This window comes from Talpa occidentalis, unplaced genomic scaffold (assembly GCF_014898055.3).
Source record: "Talpa occidentalis isolate TD23 unplaced genomic scaffold, MPIMG_talOcc4v2.1 talOcc4.7, whole genome shotgun sequence".
Taxonomy (NCBI): domain Eukaryota; kingdom Metazoa; phylum Chordata; class Mammalia; order Eulipotyphla; family Talpidae; genus Talpa; species Talpa occidentalis.
Window position 1 is genome coordinate 49,642,044 of NW_023605083.1, and position 16,849 is coordinate 49,658,892.

At 41.6% G+C, this 16,849-nt stretch overlaps 1 protein-coding gene across 2 annotated transcripts in view; it reads right to left on the bottom strand.

The window, feature by feature from the left end:
* FRMD3 (FERM domain containing 3) overlaps positions 1-16,849 on the bottom strand; it is a 243,574-nt gene that overhangs the window by 220,613 nt on the left and 6,112 nt on the right. The window lies entirely within an intron of this gene.

The window sequence follows — 16,849 nt, forward strand, 5'->3', positions numbered from 1 at the left end:
GCTATAGCCAAGCACACCTGTACAAGGTTAGCCTTGCACATCTCTCCAGGTCATTTGATCTATACAAACTACACCCGGAGGAGATTATCATTGTAATAAACAGTGACCAATAATGTTTTCTGAAAGGAAGAAGAAAATTCCAGAAGGCTGCACCAAAAAATTTGTAGAGAATAGTGACCTCTGAGAATATCTGGGATCAGGTGTAGGAGTAAGAACAACTTTTCACTGGATAACCTTATGTATTACCTAAATTTTTACTATATGCTATATAATATTTAAAAGGCAAGATAATATGTCCAAAAATAAATGATGGGAAGGAGGAGAAAATAGATTCTCTTACTCTGTTTATTGTCAATAATTACCACTTTGGGAAATTAATTTCCTTTTTTCAAATCACTATGTATAAAAATTACACAACATAAGCAAGCGGGTTTAATCATAGGTATGTAAGGCTGGCTCGACATTCAAAAATCAGTGTAATTTGTTACATCGGTAGACTAAAAATGAAAATCACATGATGATATAAGTAAATACAGAGAGAGTATTTGACAAAATTCAACACCCATTCATGATTTAAGCACAACAGCAGCAAAACAACTCAGGAATGAGGGCAACCTTCTCCACCTAAAGATCTATTAAAAAGTCTATAGCTAATAACATAGTGAATGAGGGAAAACTTGAAACGTTTTTACAAATTAGGAATGAGAGAAGGATGTCCCCTCTCACCAGCACTTTTCAACGTTGTACTGCAAGTCCCTGCTAATGCAAAGAGGCGAAAAACAAAAAAACAAAAAAACAAAAAAAAGGAAAGTGTATATGAATTGGGAAGGAAGAAATAAAACTGTTTTTGTTCACAGAGGCCAAGATGGTCTATGTAAAAAATGTGAAAAAAAAAATCAACAACAAAAAAAGCTCTCAGAACTAATAAGCGATTATAACAAGGTTGTAGGATACAAGGATGTATATAAAAGTCAATCTCTTTTCACTAATGCACACTGATATTTGAAGTTAAATCACGTAAGTCACTTCTTTAGGTACAAAGACCATAGTAAAGCTAACCAAGCTCACGTAAACAATGCCTTACCAGGAAGTCAAAGCAGCTATGAAAACAGCAGTAGGGATGCTGGCCCCAGCTCTCTCTGCCACTCACCAGGTGAAGCGCTTTCCCCTCTATGGACTTCAGGTGATCCAGAGGACAATGCAGCATTGGACTAAAAATACAAAACTTTCCAACTTTCTAAGTCCTCTCTGAGAATAAAGGCACATATCTATTTTTCAAGATGACTGACCTTGTTTTTACTATTACAAAAGTAATACATGCTTACCAAAAGTTAAAATGGAAGAGAAGTATGTAGAGAAAAGGAGGAAAGTGTCCCGTGCTGCTCCTACTTCCACACAATTCTTTTCTCCCTCTAGGGTGAACCACCCTTAAGAGATTAACACTGTGCTGTCTGACATGGTAGCTACTTAAATTGGGTTTTAACAAATTACAGGTAAATAACATTGGCATGTTATCTTCCTTGATGATTATCATCCAAAGGAATAGAGGCCCTTGAAGAAGACACCCTTGGGTTATACATCTGGCAAGGGCCTCCCTGAGGGCACAGGCGGTTGAGTACAGCGCTGTGAAGCTGTCTGCAACCTCTGCAGTGCAGGTTCGATTCCCGGTCGGCCAGGGAGATACCCACATGGCATGGCAGACCTCTTCTGTCTCACCCGCTGCTTCCCTCAGCAGGGTATTTCAGTATATCTGCCTGTTCTGCTCCCCACTCTGTCTCTGGTGAATCCTCTCACCCTCCCACACATCTGGTCTGTTCCATGGTTCTTGTAAAAATAAATCTTAAAAAAAAAAACCACTTTTGGGCCTCCCCGGTGGTGCAGCAGTTGAGCGCTGGGTTGCAAAGCTGCCAGCAGCCTCCACAGCACCGGTTCGATCCCCGAGCACCACGAGGGTCCCGCAAGGCGCGCAGACCTCTCCTGGCGCCCGCTGCTCCCCTTAGCAGTGTATTTCATCAGTCTGCTTGTTCTGTTCCCTGCTCTGGCTCTGGTGAACCCTCTCACCCTCCCGAGCTTCTGACTATACCCAGTGCTTGTATAAATAGATAAATAAAATCTTAAAAAAAAAAAAAAACTTTCAAAAAGATTTACATCTCAAAGGGGCAGAGAAAGAATTTACAGTGCCTAGTTTTCTAAAATAAACCCTGTATCAAAAAGGCCAGAGGCTAGAGTTAGGAAGAAGCCCTTCCGACGTTTAATCAAGCTGAGGACAATTTGGAGGCCCTCCTGCTCCCAAGTGCAGCTATTTGATGAATTACCCGGAGGTATGCTCCTCTCTCCTTTCCTTTCTTCTCTCCTCCTCTCCCCTTCTCCCCTCCCCTCCTCTCTCCCTTTCTCTCTCTTCACCCCGTTCACTTCTTCTGTGTTTCTATCTCTCTCCATTTTTCTACAGAGAGCAAATTTGGGTCCCCCCAGTACATGTTTCCTTGGAGTACTATAGTCTCTTTGTGAAACCAATGACAAACTGGATTCGATCATCTCAATCAGCTGTGTGACCCTTGGCAAAGTATATAAACCTTTCTGATTAAATTTCCTAACTGGCTTTCTTTGTAAGTTTGCTCTAAGGACAGACTAAGATAACAAATGTCAGCTACCCAGTACTGGCCGCAGTCAACAATGACTGGGGTATTTGCCCAGCACACAATGAAGACTTCATTTCACAGGGAGTACCCTGAAAATGACGCTCCTGCACCTGCAGGATTGCCTGATAGGAGGCTGGTGGAGAAATGGCCCAAATATCCTTGATATCTGGGGCCGGAATTCAGAGACACCTTATGACTGAATCGAGGAGATGTAAATGTGTGTGCTGTGTATATGTACTGACAAGAAGAGAAAATGCATCTGAAAAGAAACCCAGACATGAAGAGAGTGGAAGAAGAGAAACAGCCAGGCCAGGGCACCTCTGGCATCTATTATTAATGAGATCTGGCAGTCCTTGGTTCTTTAAAATATCCCAAAAATCTCTCCAGTAAATTTCAATTTTTGTTTAACCAAATTCAATATGTTTCTATTATTGGCTACCATAACAACTTGAACCAGAGCAACTGCCCAGGGCACAGTGGATACTCATTTAGCATCACTGCTCCCAACACCTACTCCATTAATAATCAGCTTCACAGCAACACGGCTTTCAATCAAATGATTTGGGGGAAATTTTTAAAAATTAAATGATATACTGTAAGGGGCAGGATGGCCACAGGGCAGGTTTTCTGATCCAGCAGACCGGGTAAAGGAGGAGAGTCCTAGAGAGTCCTCAGTGGCTTTTGCAGGCTTTTATTGGGATTGACCAGGTATATGGCAGGCAGGGGTGCTGGGGGGCCGGGAGGCTGGCAGGTCTCCCAGCCCCCAGCAAGTCTTCACTCTAACGCTCTCCGGCCTCTCTATTGGGCTCTGTTTCTCTCGTGGTTCTCTTCTCCCGTCTGTTCTGCCTCTGGTTCTGCTTCTCTGCTTCTGCTGGCGTACCTGTGATGCTGCCCTTAAAAGCCCAGTCTTAGCCCAGGTGAATCCCATCTACATATGCCCACACCTTACTCCAGGTGCCCGCCATCAGGCATGAATTCAGGACTGCGGGGTTCTGTCATCTATCCAAATGGCAGGAGGGCAGCAAAGCCTGATACTTTTTACCTTACCCTACACATACCATTGAAAATTCAGTCACAACCATCACAGTTAGATGATCAATAGTCCTAAGAGGTTAGTGGCTACCAAATTGGACAGCATGTGCAGAACAGTTTCATCATCTCAAAGCCCTTACCGCACAGCACAGCTCTAAATGCATACAGAGGCCTTCTGTCAACAGCCTTCACCTCTGCTCAACACTTATTTACCTCAGGTCTTCTCTGGCTGCACCAAGGACTAACCAGTAGGTTAACAGAGTGAGTTACCTTGGACAGGTTTGCCAATTTCCTGACCTGTAATTAAGAAAAACTTGCGGGCCTCCCCGGTGGTGCAGCGGTTGAGCGCTGGGTTGCGAAGCTGCCCGCAGCCTCTGTAGCGCTGGTTTGATCCCCAGCTGCTTCCCTGCCACCAAAGGAGGGGCCCACATGGCGCGCAGACCTCTCCTGCCACCCGCTGCTCCCCTCAGCAGTGTACCTCGGTCCTTCTGCCTGCTCTGCTCCCTGCTCTGGCTCTGGTGAATTCTCTCACCCTCCCGCGCTTCTGACTGTACCCAGTGCTTGTATGTATGTATAAATAAATAAATAAATCTTTTAAAAAAAAAAAAAAAAAAAAACTTGCCTCCTCACTGCCCTCACTGAACATCGCAATTACAGAACCGCAACCATACCCAACAGCATATAAAAGTTTAAAAGCACAAGTAATCCATTCACAATGGAATACTATTCAGCAATCAAAAAAGATAAACTCATGCCATTTGCAGCAACATGGATGGAGCGGGAAGGGATTATGCTCAGTGAAATAAGTCAGAAGGAGAAAGAAAAATATCGGATGGTTTCACTTATAAGGGAACCAAGTAAGGGATCAGGGGAAAAAATAATAACAAAAAAAATGGCAGGCAACTATAAATTAGAGACATTCTGTGAGGAGGAGGAGGGAGAGGGATCACAACAGGGGAGGGAAGAGCACAGGGAACTATAGCGATGGTGCGCAGGTGAATTCGTGGTGTGAATTCTACGGGGACTAGACCTGAGAGGAGAAAGCAAACATTGTACAAAAACGAACAGTGACGTAAAATATATATAAATAAATAAATTATATTTTTAAAAGGAATAAATAAATAAAAGTACAACTAAGAATTCAAAATCTCCAACTTCCCAGGATGATGATCATCTAAGTTCACAAAGGCATTCATAGTCTGAGTGCAAACTACTCCATGTGGCAGCAGCCCTCCTGCCCGCCTATGACCATGCAGGTGGCAGGTGCTTCTCACCAACCTTAACCCTTTGCAAAGCTGCAGAGGCAGCTCCCCCAAGGCTGCCCGCCTGTGACTATGCAGCCTCTCTTTTAGCAACCCTGTCCCTTTCAGAGGCAGCTCCTTCTGCCCGTTTGTGTCTGTGCAAGAGTCCTTGACTTCCCTTTCTATAATAAACCTGCCCTTATGAATATTAAAAAAGAAAAAGAAAACTACTTGATGTGTCTTACCTCTAGCTCTGGACGTGTAGCCAAGGTCATTTTGGCCCACACAAATCATACCTCAGTGGGGTTGTCTTAGTTATTCCTTAATAAAAAGTAATTAATATTGTTTCCTAGATTCTAGCTGTCTACTCCATTGTCAGCATAGTCTGAGAGGTAATTGCCAACTTCCTGCTATATATTATGATCTCTCTGACAATAAATAAATTATAGGGCCTCCCTGATGGTGTAGGGGTTAAGTCTCAGTGCTATCAAGCTATCCACAGCCACTGCAGCACAAGTTCAATCCCCAGCCAGGGAGATGACCCACATGGTGCAGCAGACCTCTCCTGTCTCACCCACTGCTCCCCTCAGCAATGGACTTCAGTAGATCCACCTGTTCTGCTCCCTACTCTGTCTCTGGTGAGTCCTCTCACCCCCCATACCTCTGGTCTACACCCCAGTTCTTGTATGCATAAATAAATAAATCTTTATAAAAATAAATAAATTATAATGCACTTTTTAGTTCCCCACAAACACCATGCTTTTGTCTACACTCAGCATTCTGCTAGGATGCCCTTCTTTCCCTAACCACAACCCTTCTCAACATATTCCCCGAAATTTATTGGCCAGACAATACCTTCTTTTTCTTAGCAACATTGTCTCCTCCAGAAAACCTAGATTAGGAGTCAGTGCCTACACTAAAATTTCTATATACAGAGGAACTTTGAGGGTGAAAATCTGGTAGGAAGCAAGGAAGGGGATGTGAGTTACAATCACAGTTTCTAACAAGGTAGAATGTTGACTGAGTTGTTCACAGAAGTTCAAAGTTATTAAGATGCTTTTGTTCATACAATGTGAGAAAATATCAGTGATCCATTTCAATGAATATTGTTTTGAGGGGGAAGAACTTTGGAGGAGAAATAAAAGGAGGGTTACACCTTCCCCCAAGCCACACTCTGGCTCTACTCATGATTCTTCTATTTGCTCCACTAACATTCTGGTGGTTTTCTATTCTAGCAGGATCAGCTGGAAACTGTTCATGCATCTGTCTTCTCTACTAGACTGGAAAGCATCACATTCTTATTGATTGTTGTCTCTGATACCCTGACCTGTCCTTAACTAAGGTGATCGATAAGTGTTTGTTGAGTGGATGAATGGATGGATGGATGGATGGATGGATGGATGGATGGATGGATGGATGGACAGCTGGATGGATGGACAGATGGATGGAGAGGTAGGTGAATGGATGGTGGATGAATGGGCTGGCTGATGGGTTGACTGGAGGATGGATAGAGAGAGCAGAGGAAACACATTCCTAATCTTCAATTTTGCATTCAGACAAACTTCCTAAAGAGCAAAGACCTTGAATCTCAAAATCAATCCCCCCTTTCTCTCTCTCTCTCCATTTCCAGTAACACAAAGAAAATGTTTTGTATTTAACAACTGCTCAATAAAAAGGCTGGCATTTCCCACACAGAGAGTGCACTTACTGAGCCTTTAAAAAAAGACTGGGGGAAGAAAGAAATCTTTAACAATAAATATTGGATAATAGCATTAAAAAGCCTCCATTTCTATAATGGAGGTACAATTTGGAGATAAACCTAAACCACCTTCCTCTCTCTGGCATATGATTAAAATCTGCTTTGTTCTCCTAATTTGCTACTCTCAAATCACCACACTGCTGCTGGCACTGCAAAGTCAGACTTCACCGCTGCCCTTGAATTATTGTATGACTTCTCCTCCTTTTTTTCTTTTAATCAGCACTGAAACAAAAAAATACCATCCACACCTGGTGAGAAATTGTCTCCAAACCTGAAGACAAAAGGTATCATTCAAGGTGCCCCATGTACCACGATGCCCCGCAGCAGAAGACATTTCCCTTGAGTTTTGGGAACACAAGTGGTGAAGTTATCTTTGACAAGACTCCAGGTGGTATGAAGTGTTTTTTTCATCCCCTGACTCAAGAGATTTTATTACTCTTCTGCCTAAACCTTCAAAAAAAAAAAAAAAAAGAGCCTGACAAGGGTGTTTCTGGTGCTTAACCAAAAACCACTATGTTTTCACATTTTTCTAGAAGTCCTCTAAATACCATGGTGTGGGACAGCAAATATTTCACCTTTCAGACTCTTAAAATTACAACGTAAATTACCTTAGAGAAGAGATTGAAACTGTATTAACATCATCCTCCCTCTTTTTTTCTTTGCAATTTCTTGGGAATTAACTTGAAATTTCAAAACACAAGCAATGTCCATACTATGGCTAACATGTAAAGAGTAAGAGATGATATCTCCTAATATCTAGTTTTGTCTGATGAAAAAATATTCATAAATACACAGAGTTGACTGCAATTTTTGTTTGGATATACACTGAGCCACATGTTGACTAAAAGAAAGTAACTGGGGAGGATGAAGCTGTAACCCTGGACAAAAATTCTGAGGCACAAATAGACTTTCTTTACCCAGAAATATTGTCATTGTATAGTATTTCCCTTGTGCTGTTAACAAGGTTGTCATGTGGAAAATCATCATGTCATTGATACAGCCAAGAAAGATTCACAACCAAAATAATGATAGCATTTCGGAGCAACCCTAAAACTCAAGACATCATATCGCATCCTAATTTTGCTAAATAAGCAACCTTAGGCAAATCACAGAACATCTCTGGATCTCAACTAGCTAGTCCCTCTTATTAATATACTACTCAGGATATCAAGATGTATCTGAGTGAAGAAAAAAGATGCTGGTAAAGAAAGAACCAAAGAACCCAACACCACTATAGCATGTAGATGACACCGAAATCCTGATCACAAGGAGACGAACGGTATTTTCAGAATAGGCAGTAATAGACGTATAGACCAGCCTGAAAAATAACCTCCTCTAATCACATCAAAGAAGAATTAGTCAACTTAATTAGATTTTTGTTCTCTGTTCTATTAATAAGGCTACTTAGTTGCTAATTTTTTTAAGACTGCTTAATTTTATCATAAGCCCATTAGTAAATGATATTGTGTTTAAATTCTCATTTTGTATGAGAAGACCCTGAATCAAGTTCATCCTTTCCACATCAATGTTTACCATCAAGGCCTTAAGGCAACAAATTATGTTTCTGTGATGAGAGATAATAAACCAAACCTTGATCTGTTAACACACTGATTACTTCCCTCCCCTCCCAAGCCATAGCATAATATATAGATATATTCAGACAAACCTCTATTGTACATCTAAGATCCAAATTGTTATATTACTAATACTAATTGTTACATTACTAATTGTTACATTTCTTTGAGTGATTTTACAGAACTTGATTTTACTTTACTTAATATTCACAATAACCTTCTGAAAACAAAGTAGAAAATAAAGGTAGATACTTGAAATATTTTTATATATTTAATTAAAGGAAGGATAAATTACGGCAGCGTAACTTATAAAGCTGCTCCTCCTATAATGGTTAACTTTAATTTTGCACCATGTTAATAGGATTTTTAAAGTGTGTATTTTAATGTTCATGAATCTATCTCAAAGGGTAACTTCCAAGATTCGGCACTCTCTCGCAAAGGGATAAATTCTGTCATGTGAAAATTCTATAGAGTTTAACTCAGAACCTTAAAGCTAAGAGAGAACTCTGTTCCTTTGCTAGTGCAACCCAAGAAATGAGGGTTAAGAAGAAGAAAATAGGGGCCTCCCCGGTGGCGCAGCGGTTGAGCGCTGGGTTGCGAAGCTGCCCGCGGCCTCTGCGCCGCCGGTTCGATCCCCGGCTGCTCCCCGGCCACCGGAGGACGGTCCCACAAGGCGCGCAGACCTCTCCTGCCGCCCGCTGCTCCCCTCAGCAGTGTACTTCGGTCCTTCTGCCTGCTCTGTTCCCCGCTCTGGCTCTGGTGAATTCTCTCACCCTCCCGTGCTTCTGACTGTACCCAGTGCATGTATAAACAAACCATCAAACAAATAAATAAAACATGCCTCTATAAAAATAAATAAATAAATAAATAAAAAGAAGAAGAAAATACTGGGCCTCCCCGGTGGCGCAGCGGTTGAGAGCGGGGTTGTGAAGCTGCCCGCAGCCTCTATAACACCGGTTCGATCCCCGGCCGCTCCCCGGCCACCAGAAGAGGGTCCCACATGGCACGCAGACCTCTCCTGCCGCCCGCTGCTCCCCTCAGCAGTGTACTTCGGTCCCTCTGCCTGCTCTGCTCCCCGCTCTGGCTCTGGTGAATTCTCTCACCCTCCCGCGCTTCTGACTCTACCCAGTGCATGTATAAATTAAATAAATAAATAAATAAATAAATAAATAAAAAAAAAAAAAGAAGAAAATACTTTCCATCAATAACTAATTTACTATTGGATTGATTTAGCTAACAAAATAAGAAATTTTTGTTTGGGTTCGAGTTGCCTAACAAAGGAAAAATGATCAAATACACTTGAAAAGAATTCCAAGCTCATAATCCATTGATTCTACAAGGATGTTCCCGGCAGAAACACAAACAAAAAAGGAAGACCCTCTCATTTGGTGGTTCCTCCTTCTTGGCTTCCACCACCACTGGCAAAAATACTATGGACTTCTTTATTTGTCTCCACAGGAGACCTCTGCTGACTTCCATTTCTTTTTTTCTTTTTTTTTAAAGATTTATTTATTTATTTATTTATTTATACAAGCACTGGGTACAGTCAGAAGCGTGGGAGGGTGAGAGAATTCACCAGAGACAGAGCGGGGAGCAGAGCAGGCAGAAGGACCAAAGTACACTGCTGAGGGGAGACGCGGGCAGCAGGAGAGGTCTGTGCACCATGCGGGGAGCAGCCGGGGATCGAACCTGCGCTGATGAGGCTGCAGGCACTTCGCAACCCAGCGCTCAACCGCTGCGCCACCGGGGAGGCCCTGACTTCCATTTCTTATATCTAATCTTCTAGTAGGGATCCTCCATCCAGATACCGTGTAGGCACCTCAACATCAACACGTCTAAAATGGGACTCATCAGATTCCTCCCTCACCTGCTTCTTTATCCTCTCTCCTCAGGTAACAGATGGAATCTCACCAGCTTCGTGGTTATTTGATTTGTGCATTTGTATGGAGATCAACACTTGCTTTAATGGTCTAGTGTCACAATCTTGAAATTCTGAACAATTTTTTAACAAAGGACCCCAAATTTTCATTCTGCAGTGTGCCACAAAAATTACATGGTGGGGCCTCCCTGGTGGTGCAAGGGGTTAAGTTGCAGCACTATGAAGCTATCTGCAGCCACTGCAGCATGAGTTTGATCCCTGGCCAGGGAGCTACCCACATGGTGCAGCAGACCTCTCCTGTCTCACCCGCTGCTCCCCTCAGCAGTGTATTTCAGTCGATCTGCCTGTTCTGCTCCCCACTCTGTCTCTGGTGAATCCTCTCACCATCACCATGCCCCACTCCCGTGCCTCTAGCCTGCACCCCAGCTCTTATATGCATAAATAAACAAATCTCTTTTTTAAAAATTATGTGGTGACTCCTGTCTCACATGAAGTGACATTGCCATTATCCCTGTCACTGAAACCACCCACCTGAAACTTACCCCCTAGCCTCCCTTCCTTCACATCCAATCATGCTGTATCGTGCCCAGGGTCTGTTATCAAGCAAGGGTTCATCTTACTTGGAATGTCTTTTTCCACTTCTCCAAAGAGCTGGCTTCCACTTGCCCTTTAATTATTAATCAAGATTCATCTCTAGCAGAGAAACTTAGTGGTGGCTCAGTCTGATTTAGATGGCTTCTCTGTTCCTCCACTTGCACATACAGATGGTGATGTTTCCACATAAGTCATTTTCCTCTTGTATCCTATTCCTATTGCCCAATGAGCCTCCTGATAGTTTGTTTTGTTTCTTTTTATCTCTACATCCCAACTCTGTGGTTGGCATATAGAAGATTTTTTAATGTTTATTAAATGAGGTCAATATTATTTTAAAAAACTTTCATCAATTCACTTTTGGAAAACATAATTGCTTGATCTATACAAATGTTCTTCTCTTTCAGAATGAGTTTTGCTTCTAAAGTGAGCCTCTCATTTCCATCCTGCTTCACCAAAACAGACAGCTCCAGAGATTATGTTACACTTCAAATTCATTTTGCACTGTTCTCCAGGGTCACTGTCCCTTGGGGTCACTTCTGCAAATGAGAACAGCTGGACCCCCTATGCCCCTGGGAATTTCCAGGCACTGCTGGCTTATACACGTGATTTATTTGTGCTGAGAAGTTGCCAGAGTTCCCCTACAATGTCACCAAGAGTCCAGGATACAGCAAAGCAAGAGTGGGAAGGGGAACCCAGAGGGACCAGAAGTCCCTCATCTCCCACCACCCCCTTGTGCTGTCAAGGGCATTCAACACCATATCAGATTGGCCATCATAGGAAATCCTGTTTGAAAAACAATCTCTTGATGTGGCTGGGTAGGGGGAGAAAAGGAATAGTTCCATTCCCAGCATCAGTCTCTAATCAGCACTCCAATCTGTCTGTGATAGAAACATCTGCAAGGGTTTCTTTATTCAGTCACCCATCAACATTCATTGAACATCTACTAAGGAAATGTGCGGGCTAAAGCACTGCCAGGGGAGATAAGGGCCAAAAAATTCCACACTAAAGAAATTAAGAATAGTATTATAAAACAGATAAGTTCCATAACATCTCACTATTCCAGGTGTGTTCCACAATCCAACAGCAGTAGCACCCTGAAGCTTGTTAGAAAATCAAATTTCAGGATCCTCCTACAACTTTCTGAATCAAAATTTGCATGTTGAAAAGAACACAGAAGTTGCACAGGAACCTCAGAGACCAAGGAACATTTACACATCTCTCCCAGAACTGAACTGACTCTTTCGAGCGTAAATCAAGTTCAATCCTTAGTTGCAAAACCTGCCCCAGTGGTTTCTAATCATAATCCCATTTTCCCCAGCTCTGGATTCCACATCTGGCTCTCTGCTATTCATGGAAGAAGCAACTCTAAACCTTCATTACACAGTATAGAAACTTAGAGGAGAACTTATTATCTAGCCAATGCCTAAGACTTATGCATGTGGATCTCAGATTCAATTCTCTATGGTACAAATTCTGATATTTCTATCCCTGTAATGTTAAGTCTTCCAAAAAGGGCTACTCAGAAAAAGAAGCAACAATTTAATAATTCAATTGACTAATGGACCTGATTCAAATGATTTACATTTTGAACACTTAATGCTTTTATGCTGTACATTTTCCATAATCAAAAGAAGGGTCTCAAAATAAGACATGACTTGATCTAATTATTAGAGTTGGGAAAAAGTCAAGGTTTAGCTGGGAACAAGTGTAAGTGGGAAATGTTTTCTGAGCCTTGTTCCATTCTTAACATTATCACACACACACACACACACACACACACACACACACACACACGATTACCATTAAGAATTCCAAATATAGGGCCTCCCCTGGTGGCGCAGAGGTTGAGCGCTGGGCTGCGAAGCTGCCCGTAGCCTCTGCAGTGCCTGTTCAATCCCCGGCCACCAGCGAGGGTCCCACATGGCGCGCAGACCTCTCCTGCTGCCCGCTGCTCCCCTCAGCAGTGTATTTCATCAGTCTGCCTGTTCTGTTCCCCGCTCTGGCTCTGGTGAATTCTCTCACCCTCCCACACTTCTGACTGTACCCAGTGCTTGTATAAATAAATAAATCTTTAAAAAAAAATTCCAAATATATATGTACAGATTTTTCATGTACACACTGAGTGCTTTTTATTTATTGACATAATTTCAAAAACTTGTAACTTGCCATCTTGGAGGCTCAAGATGCCTGGGCATCCGATTTTGCTTTAGTTAAGGTTCTTTTCCAGGAAGTTCAGTAAATTGACAGTCACCAAATATCTTTAATGCATGACTCATTCAAAGACAGCTGGATTCTCACATCTGCTTCTTCATTCAATGTCTTACAATATCACATATCATGCAACCTCTGGAAAATTCTACTGTATACTTGTGAGGAGAATGACAGTGAAAAAAGTAAACATCTCAACAAGGGTGATAAGACAATTCAGTGGTGGTGGTGGTCGAGGGTTTCAACAAGTGGATATACACTAGAAAAAAAATTAAAAATTTGGAGTCCTAACTCATACCACATACAAAAATTAACCCAAAATGGACCAAAGAGAGGGTATGGCTCTTAATGGGTACAAGTTTATTTGGAGAATGATGAAAATGTTCTGGAATTAGAGAGTGGTGATAGTTTAACAGCCTTAAGAATATATAACTGAATTGTATAGTTTAAAATGCAAATTATTACCAATACGTGAATTATTACCATTATGTGAATTACATATCAATAAAATAATGAATCAAAGATGTAAGTGTAAGAGCTAAAACTATAAAGCTGTTAGAACATAAGCAAAAGTCTTCATGACCTTATTAGGCAATAGTTTGCTAGCTATGATACCAAAACACAAGCAACAAAAGAAAACCTAAATAAATTTGATTTCTTCACATTTTTGAGTCCAACAAAAAAGCAAAATGACATTTTACAGAATAGTAGAAAAATATTTTCAGATCATTTATTGTATAAGAGGTTTGTATGCAAAATATTTAACTCTAAAAATTCAATAAGTTCCTAATCCAATGAAAAATGAGCAAATCATCCAAGCTGATAGTTTTCAAAAAATATATACAAATAGCCAATAAGCACATGAAAAGATGTACAACATCATTGGCCATCAAGGAAATACAAGTCTAAACCCCAATGAGATACCACTTCACACTAATAAGATAGTTATCATGAAATAAGCATATATACCAAATTTTGGCAAGGATGTAGAGAAATTAAAAGCCATATAAATTGCTGGTGGGAATATAAAATAGTACATTTGTTTGGGAAATAAAACACGTAGGCAAATCTTCAAAAGATTGCACATGGGGCCTCCCCGGTGGCGCAGCGGTTGAGCGCTGGGTTGCGAAGCTGCCGGCGACCTCTGCGGCGCAGCGGTTCGATCCCCGGCTGCTCCCCGGCCACCGGAGGAGGGTCCCACATGGCGTGCAGACCTCTCCTGCCGCCCGCTGCTCCCCTCAGCAGTGTACTTCAGTCCTTCTGCCTGCTCTGCTCCCCGCTCTGGCTCTGGTGAATTCTCTCGCCCTCCCGCGCTTCTGACTGTACCCAGTGCATGTATAAACAAAACAAACAAACAAACAAACAAATAAATAAATAAAAACATGCCTCTATAAATTAAAAAAAAAAAATGTGTTAAAAAAAAAAAAAAAAAGATTGCACATGGAGTTACCATAAACTCAGTAAATTCACTCCCAGGTGAAATTCACTAAAGAGAAATGAAACTTGTCCATACAACAGCTTTATAGGAATCGCAACATTATCACAGCAGCCAAAAAGTGGAAACAACCCAACTTTTCATCAACTCCTGAGTGGATAAGCAAATTCCATAAGCATGATGAAATACTATTCAACAATAAAAGGAAAAAACATTGCTGCATGCTAACATGGATGAACCCTGAAAACATTACGTAAATGAAATAAGTCAGACACAAAAGCTAACATATTATATGATTCTACTTTTATCAAGTGTTCCCAAAAGGTAATCTACACAGCGAGAAAGAAGTAGATTAGGGTTTACCCAGGGCTGGGAGGTTTATGGAAAAACTGAAGTATTACTGCTAACAGGCACAGGGTTTCTTTTGGGGAAGAAGAAAATGTTCTGAATCTGTGTTGATGGTTGCAGAGTTCTGTGAACACATTCAAACTGTATTCTTTAAGTGGGTGGATGTTATGGTATATGAATTGTATCTCAATAAAACTACTACCAAAAAGGAAAATAATATCTAGTGTTATTTTGAAAATAGTTTGAACCTCATGGACACCCCCGAAATGAATCTCAGAAGCTTCCAGGGTTCCCAGATCACACTTCAAGACCCACTGGCCTAAGCAAGGCACCCAGAGTAGGTTTGGGGGTTATCTTGATAGTGACCATCTCCCCCTTCCCTCCTTCCAGAGAAAGCCCTGATTTGCAGGTATTGAACCCTCCTCCACACAGATCACCACCAGGAGAGAAGTTGATTCCATCCACCTGCAAAGCTCAGATTTGAATCACCTTAAAGTAATCAGCGCTTCCCTTTCCATTGAGTACAATCACTGGTTTAGAAGTGGGCATGTTACCTAGAAGGTCTGTCAGTAAAACTGCAGGACTTTTGTTTGGAATGCCGTGGTGGAAGAGTTTCTCTCTTCTTGTTAAAATGTGAGAAATGGGGGGGGGGAACCCCTGGTGGGGCAAGAGGTTATATCTCCACACTATGAAGCTATCAGCAGCCACTGCAGCACGAGTTTGATCCCTGGCCTGGGAGGTGATCCACGTGGCACAGCAGACCTCTCCTGGCTTGTCCGCTGCTCCCCTCAGCAGTTTATTTCAGTCTATCTGCCTGTTCTGCTCCCCACTCTTGTCTCTGGTGAATCCTCTCACCCCCACACCTCTGGCCTGTACTCCAGTTCTTGTATGCATAAATAAGTAATTTTTTTAAAAAGTAAGAAATGGAACTACTATGACAGTTCACTACCAGTCGAAATATAAAGCCACACAAAAGACAGAGATGTCCTTAAATTAAATCCTTAACTTTGGACTTCTGGATATATGAGCCAATAAATGTCCTTAATGTTAAAACCAGTTTGAATTAGAATTTGTTAGATGAAGTTAAAAGCACCCAGCAAATACACTGTCCAAATAATTTGGAGCTAACAGTATTATATTCTCCCTGCAGTCAATACACTTTGCTTTGCTTTGAAGACATCAAAAGATAAGATCTTAGCAGGCCACTGAAATAACATTACTTTTTGTTCAGAATATACTTAATATATAAAAAGCTGGCCCATGTAATCAATGCCTGAAAATGTGAGAGCTGGGCACAGTATTTAACAAACTGTCTTCCCCTTCCATTTCTTTTGTATCTCATTTTTCTGTGACTCTGAATGGCATTCTAGATGCATTTGATAAAGCACTGGATTGTCCTTACTAGCAGAAAAGGGGTGACTGCTGGACCCCACTTGGACTTCATCAACAGGATCATATCATAGATCCTGATACTTAGCACCTACATGTGTTTGCAGGTGACCACCCAATTCTTGTTCCAACAGATAAGAAACTTAGGGAGCAGTAACCTTTTTTCCAACTAAATCGCCTAGAATAGTATTTTACATTTAGTCAGTGCTTTGACATTTACAACATGCTTTTAAATGCACGTGTCAATAATCCAACAGAGGCTGGCAATTGACAAATTATGACACCCATTTTACAGATCAAAAGCAGGAGGCCCATCAAATTGCAGTCAGAAAGTGATGGATAACTTAAAGACATTAGTTTAAGCCAAAGTCTTCCTACAACTTAGGATTCCTCTGAGGTACCTCCACACTCTACTGGCACAACAGTCATTTTTTAGATCTTACTATTAGCTAAGTACTAAGCATTTGACATATATTCTTCATTTAATCCTTATCAACAAGCTCACGAAGGTCTGTGCCATCCCTGTCCCCACTTAACAATGAGGAAATTGGGGCCCAAAGAGATAAAGTGACTAGACTATCCCCACATCATCTGGTTAGTCAAAGTAGAGCCAGGCTTCTAACCCAAACACTCTAGAATACACACTTTCAGCCACTTTGTCATACTACCACTTCAGAGTAGAGCTTTTCCAATGGTACCTGCTGTAGACAAGGTGGCCTATATCTACCCAGGTCTTACCCTTTTGTTAAGG